General features: G+C 36.5%; 1 protein-coding gene across 2 annotated transcripts in view; it reads right to left on the bottom strand.

Moving 5' to 3' along the window:
- The window catches only part of znf385c (zinc finger protein 385C), a 98,240-nt gene that overhangs the window by 41,036 nt on the left and 49,704 nt on the right, over positions 1-7,500 (bottom strand). The window lies entirely within an intron of this gene.

A 7,500-nucleotide genomic window follows, 5' to 3' on the forward strand; every position in this document is an offset into this window, starting at 1 on the left:
ATATATATATATATATATATGTGTGTGTGTGTGTGTGTGTAAGAGAAAGAGAGAGAAGATGTCTTATAATCTCTCAGTGACCGCTAAAAGTCATTCCATTTAACCCTGAGTTGAATGCATTTCTTCTTGAGCTTAAACAGTAAAAGAGGTGAGTGAGACCCTGTGTGTGTGTATGTGTGTGTATGTGTGTGTGTGTGTGTGTATGGCTGTGTGTGTGTGTGTGTGTGTGTGTGTGTGGAGACACAGACAGCTCCCTCCATCATGAGCTAGAGTTCTATTGTCTCTGATTCGCTCTGTCTGCCTATATCTACCGCCTGAAGGTGAAACTCATGCATCACCATGAGTGCTGGCCTGGTGTGTGTGTGTGTGTGTGTGTGTGTGTGTGTGTGTGTGTGTGTGTGTGTGTGTGTGTGCACCCTCCAGTGCCCGTTTCTGTCCTGTTGAGACGTATGTGAGTAAGCAATGCATAATGCATCAGCTATATACACTTTGACACTAAAACACAGTGTGGCCTTTTAAAATCACTCGTCTCTCAGTTACAGATCTGACTCAAACTCCAGCTGGGAATTCTCCGTCTTTACTCCAGCCAGAAAGAGGGAGAGAAAGAGACAAGAATCAAAAGAGAGAAATAGAGGAAAACATACTTTTCACTGACTTCCATTCATACGTATTTGAATGCTGGAGACAGGAAATTCAAGCTCAATGTAAAGACATTTTGCTATTTGCCACATCCCAAACTTTAGTGTATCACATGAAGTTGTGTAAGTGATAAAAGATCATGACATGACCTCTTAAAAAAATCCAAGATGGAGAAAGCACTGGCTTTAGCATTGTCATACTTATCCCAGCTTAAAAAAGACCATTTAAAGAGAAGTGACAAGTCTCTAAAGAAATTTTGCATGCTGAAAGTTACGCTAAATTCAATTGATTATCAACTATCAACAGTTTTGCTCTAGACAGGTGGCCTCGTCACACCATTCAGAATAATCCTTCAGAGTAGGGACATGAAATTATATGCACAGATTTTCTAACCTGTCCATCGTTCCAAACACTTCCTCAAAATGATAGTAAAACCTGCACAGGTCAGCACTTAAGCAACACAGAATAGAAACTTTATATTAGGGCTGTACAATATGCCGGTGCAGTCAGAGTTCATCTCAAAGTATTTCAATAGGGTTGAGGTCAGAGCTCTATAGCAGGCCACTGAAGATCCATGTATAATCCATATGTTCATGGTGCTGGTTTTGTGCACAGGGGTATTGTCATGCTGGAACAGGTTTGGTCTCCTAGTTGAAGCGAAGGGAAAATTTTATACGACCATATACAAAAACAATCCTATATAATTGTGTGCCCCCAACTTTGTGGTAAAAGTTTGAGAAAGAACTACATATGGCTGGAAAAGTCAGGTGTACCAATAAATCTGTCCAAGTGAAAAACTACTATGGAAGGTTAAATTGAAGAACTATGAAAATAGGATCTGGACTGTAATATTAACAGTATAAACTTATATGAGCTGCTATAGTGGCTTAGGGCGATGATTTCCACTAACAGTTTTGCATTCAAGTGTCCCTTATTGAATAGTTGATAACCACATACAATCGTGGGGAGTTTTTCCTTGCCACTCTCAACATAAATGTAAATAAATGAGCAATGCCCATTGTAACTGAGGTAAATAAGATGAAGATGAAGATGTAGTGAGCACCTCTGGACTCTCTAAAACTCTTAGCTACTGAGTTTATAAAAAAACGTTTTCCTGTCTTTTTAAACAAATTCATGCTGAATAATTTAACGTTAAGAGGACAAGAGCCTCCTAATTATTCACAGCTCATGGCATTTTAAACATGGTGAAGATAAGTTACTAAGCTATAATGTAATATATTTCTGAGATTATCTCTCTGTAATAATTGCTTACTGCTGCTTTATCATAAGCCTCTTTGTTCCTGTACTATTAACCCGAGTTAGTGAAGGACGAGCTGATTTTTCATACCTGCTATAAGACCAGTCAGTTCATCTAAAAATCTTCAGGATTAAAGATTTGCCTCAAAATTAAAACAGAGCTCCAGCAAGTGTGAGACTGAATACAGCTGAGAGAACAGATCCACTACAAACAATCACATATTCAACACTTACAGCTTATAGATGAGAAACCAGTCACACTTCAGACTTGCCCACAAGAGAATGTGTGTTTCAAATCGTATTCAAGATCCAAGACAACAGAAGAGACGAGGAGAGGAGAGAAGAGAACAAAATAGATAAATTGAGAAGAGGAGATAGGAGAAGAGAACAGAAGAGATAAATTGAAAAAAGAAGAAAAGAAGAGAGAAAAGATTGGAGACCAGAAGAGAAGAGAAAATTGGAGAAAATTAGAGAAGAGAAGAGAAGAGAAGAGAAGAGAAAAAAATTGAGACCAGAAGAGAGAAGAAGAGACAAAAATAAGAGAAGAGAAGAGAAAATTATAGAAGAGATTAGAAAAGAACAGGAAAGAGGAGAATAGATTAAATAGATCAGAGAATAAAAAGAGAATTAAAGGAACAAAGGGAAGAGTAAATGTATGTGGATGGTAACGAAAAGAAAAAGACAGAATGAGAAAAAGAGAAACAAAATATAATGAGTATAAAATAATGAGAGTATAGAGAATAAAAGAAGAGAGAATGAGAAAATGAGAGAAGAGATTGAACAATAATAAAAGAAGAAAGAATGAGAGAAGAGAATGAGAGAAAAGAATGAGAGAAGAGTGAATGAGATAATGAAGAGATAAGAGAAAAATGGAGAGAGAAAAGAAAATAAGAGAGTAGAGAAAGACAGAAGAGTGAACGAGAAAAGAGGCAATCAGATAATGAAGGGATGAGAGAATAAGTAAAGAGAATAGATAAGAGAATGAGCGAAGAGAATGAGAAAAGAAAATGAGAAAAGAAAGTAAATTAATGAAAGAATAGATGAAAATAAGCAGAGAAATTGTGTATCTCCGTGTTTTCTGACTCTTTTTCTAGCCCATTGCTGATTGTAGCTCCGCCTCCAACATCACCCTGTACATGAGGAAATGATTTGAATAAGAAAGGACATGCAGCTTGTACTTCTCTTTCTCTCTCTCTTTTTTTCTCTCTCTCTCTCTCTCCCCTCTGCCTGTGCCATGATTTGGCCGTTCTGACAGGGGTGATTATTATCCAACCAGCTGTCTGTTCAAAATGCCAAAAATGACTCCCAATCATCTCATCCATCTCGCCCTGTGATGTTGCTCTCCATTTGTGGTGCATGTGTGTGTGTGTGTGTGTGTGTGTGTGTGTGTGTGTGTGTGTGTGCACTTGTGTCTCGAAACTAACAACACAGCAACAACCGCCACAAAATCAAATCATTGCTCTGCGCTGAGACTCAGTGCTCACATATGTTCACATCTCTCTCAAATCATTAGCACTGAATCATTCCAAAATGGTAGCCTGCGTCCTACAGAATGCACTACAGAGACCCAATGCTGCTGCTTCCTACAAAAGTACAGACACTGGAAATGGAGAATGTCAACATTTGTACAGTATGAAAACATTTTTATGTTCCTTGTATCTGGAGACGGTTATTTATACGCTTTAGTCAAAAAGCTTTTGTAAGTAGAAAAGGTACTCGGATCCCGCCGCTTCTTACAAGGCTTTAAATTTGCCTATAATTGGGAAAAAAACAATACAACTATCCTTATTATATAAATGGCAAACTGAATATCACATACAGCACATCCGAGTTTTTTCTATAGGGTGTTCTGGCAGTTACTGATGCACAAACATCAATGAAGCCATGGAATAACTAATCTGAGGATATCAAATACTAACTTGAGTTTATGCAACAGTTTGCTGTTTTTAGTGCCACATGGCAGACGATGCTGTCGACCTTTTTTTTTTATGTCAAATTTTTGATGCTCTTGGATGCACCGGAGCTGCACTTCCACTATTAAAAACACCATCAGCCACCAATGGTGGAGGCACACAATTTTATTAAATGTATTTGAATGTGGTAGCATTAAAAATGGAAGGAATTAAGAAAGAAAGAAAGAAAGAAAGAAAGAAAGAAAGAAAGAAAGAAAGAAAGAAAGAAAGAAAGAAATAGGAGGGAAGAAAAAAAAGAGAACGGAGGGAGAAAGGTGGGAAAGAAGGTAATAAAACATTGTGATGCAACTAATTGCAACAATATTATACATTCAGAGATAAAATTACAGAGAAAGAGAGAGAGAGAGAGAGAGAGAGAGAGAGAGAGAGAGAGAGAGAGAGATTTAATGTCAACACCAATTCTCTTTTTTTCATTTATACATTGTGTGAAAATATTTGAAGTATTGTATGACGTAACAGTGTAGTACAGTGTATTACAGCATACTGTGGAATACTGTAGTATATATATATAGTGTATTATGGTGAGATAAAGTATATCGTAGTGTGGCCCGGGTTCAATCCCCGGTCAGGGAACCAACCCCAGCCATTATGGTTGCACAAGCCAGTGTACTCTTAGTGCCAGTCGCAAGCTTGGATAAATGGGGAGGGTTGCGTTAGGAAGAGCATCCAGCGTAAAAACGTGCCAAATCGAACATGTGGATCATGAATACGGATGATCCGCTGTGGCGACCCCTAATGGGAGTAGCCGAAAAAAAGTAGTATAGTGGAGTATAGTGGAGTATAGTGTATAATGGTGAAGTATAGTATAGTATAGTGGGTTGTGGATCATTTGGGACCAGGCTGCAAAGAAAGTATAAAAACTTTTTCATGTGTATTTCATTTCCATTTTAAACACTTGCGCAGTTTGCAGAGTGTTTTTTTTTTAAATGACCGATTTCGCCTATGCCAATTTTTTGTTTCAGTCAGTTTTTTCTGTGCACCAAAAAATAAGCTGCTGCTGATTCTGCATAATATTGAATTGAGTTACATTTTCATTATATATGTAATCAATAAATTAACAATTAAATCATATAATATGTGTACTAGTAATATGATATTCACGTTATTGTGTTTTTCCCGGTCTGTGGAAAAACTGTCTTGAGTGAAACTTTTAACTTTCACTAATTACATTTCTTACACAAAAATCTGTACTTTCTACTTCTTGCATTTTCAAAACAGGTTTGTTACTTTAGATTTAATCTATTTGGTGAGATGTTCAATATTTTTTCTTCTCATTGCGATTTCAATTATGATACAATTATTAGGTAACAGAATTTGAGGTCCAGTTACCAGCATGACACTAAAAACAGGTAGTAGTAATGACTACTTTTTACTTAAGTCCATGTCAGAGCCCAAACGTCTTTCATTCAACTTGAGTTAAAGTTGTAGTCAGTAATCAAAGTTTTACCAGAGTCTTTTAAAACATAAGTATCTGTACTTCTAATTGAGTGAAGGATATGTGTACTTTTGCATAGTATAGTATAGTATAGTATAGTATAGTATAGTATAGTATAATAATGTAGTTAATAATGTAGTATATTGTAGTATAGTGCAGAGTCTTGAAATCCTAACATACAGTATATGTAGGATGTGGGTAATTTTATCACAGATTTGCGATAATTGCAGTATTTTGAGTTGTGGAGTTTATCAAAATGTGCCCCCTCATCTGCTGAAAAGACTGGTCATAGCTCTCCACAAATATTCACTCCTTAAGCGCTGCTTAAAATGCAGCTTTCACTTGGTATCCCGTCTGAATAACCTTTGGTTCTGTAAATTTAAATTTAGCTACTTTTACCTCCAGCTTTGTTCTCCTGCCTTATTTTGTCCTCTGACTGAATGCTTCGTATCATTCTATTCAACACTAAATATAGAGTACAGGGTCATAATGGGTAAAGAGTGTAGATAAAATCCATGTAGGGTTTGTTTTGACTGTGTCTTTCATGGTTCAATATAAGGAGGTCAAATGTTTGGACTAATGGTTGAATCATGTTTAGGAACATTTGTGCAATATTTGTTTAGTTTCCTAACCAAGACAGATATTACATGATGACATCAATTGTTTAGTAAGTTGATTAGAATTGGGAAATTTACATGTATTTTTTTGTTGCATCCTGTGAAAATTCTATCATGCCTTTAACACATAAACCTAAAGGGTTAAACTGTAAAAACAGTAAAATTCCCCTGTAGCAATACTGTTAACTTTTGATGTAAACTTGTAAAGACCGCAGTGTGTGTGTGTGTGTGTGTGTGTGTGTGTGTGTGTGTGTGTGTGTGTGTGTCACAGGCGTAACGAGTCCAGGCTGAAAAAGAGCTCTGGTGTCTGTACGCTGCTGTCACCTTCCCTGCAGCAAGGAAAGGCTTTGCCAAGAGGTTGTAGTCAGGAGAAAACTATTTTTGTTGTGCTGGCTCAAACTGGTCACACACTTCCTCTAAGGTGTCCCTTGGGCTCTGTTACAATAGTGCAAGTGTGGCAGAGAAAAGACTCTGACAGCACAGACGCTGTTAGAAAACACAGAGGAGCAAATGGCTCGAAACAGCACGAAAATCAGGCTCATGTCTGACTTGATGCAGCAGCACTTTACCTCAGAGGAGGCAATGGATACAAGTTGTGTTTTCGCTCAGTATTTTTTATATATATATATGAGACCCTGGTGAAATAAAAAAACGTTCACGTTAAGTAATTCAATTATATTTCAGGTATGTTTAGGTACTTGGTGAATCTACTCATGGACATTTAGAAAGCAAAGCAATGACTTGCTGTTTTTACTAATGCTAAATGCTACTATTGCCGATATTTCCTTAGTTACATAAGGAAGTCCCTTAAAAAAAATAAGGAATGAAAGAAAGGAAGAAACAAAGAAAGAGAGAAGGCGAGAAGGAATGCAAAAAAGAAGGAAAGAAGTGACAGAAGGAAGGCAGGAACGAAGAAAGGTAATCGCAATGAGACATTGTGATCTACACAGCCAATTATACTAATATCACAAAGTCTTAGAAAGAGTGAGGGAGAGAAAGAGAGACAGAGAGAGAGAGAGAGAGAGAGAGAGAGAGAGAGAGAGAGAGAGATCTCATCACCAATTAACTTTTCTTTAGTAAAGCACTGTGTGAAAAATTTGTTAAAGCATATAACAGTGTAGCATAGTAGTATAGTCAAGTATATAGTATAGTATAGTACAGTACAATATATTATATTTTAGTGTAGTAATGTATATGATAGTACTATATAATGTAGTATAACATCCTATAGTGTAGTAAATTACTGTATACAGTATAGTGTGCAAAATAAATAGTTTGTAGTGGGGTACAGTATATTATTCTACAATACAGTGCAGTATAGCACAATGTAGTGTAATACAATATATAGTATAGTACAGAATAGAATATTATATTGCAGTGTAGTATAGTACCATGTTATAGTATAGCATACTTTAATATAATAAAGTACTGTATACAGCACAGTATAATGTATGGCATGTAGTGAAAATTGCAGTCTAGTACAGTATATGATTGTACAATACATTGTAGCATGGCATCATGGTGTAGTATAGCATGCTGTAGTGTAATAAAGCATATAGTATAGTTTATTGTATTTAGT

Source organism: Silurus meridionalis, chromosome 14, assembly GCF_014805685.1.
Source record: "Silurus meridionalis isolate SWU-2019-XX chromosome 14, ASM1480568v1, whole genome shotgun sequence".
Lineage (NCBI taxonomy): Eukaryota > Metazoa > Chordata > Actinopteri > Siluriformes > Siluridae > Silurus > Silurus meridionalis.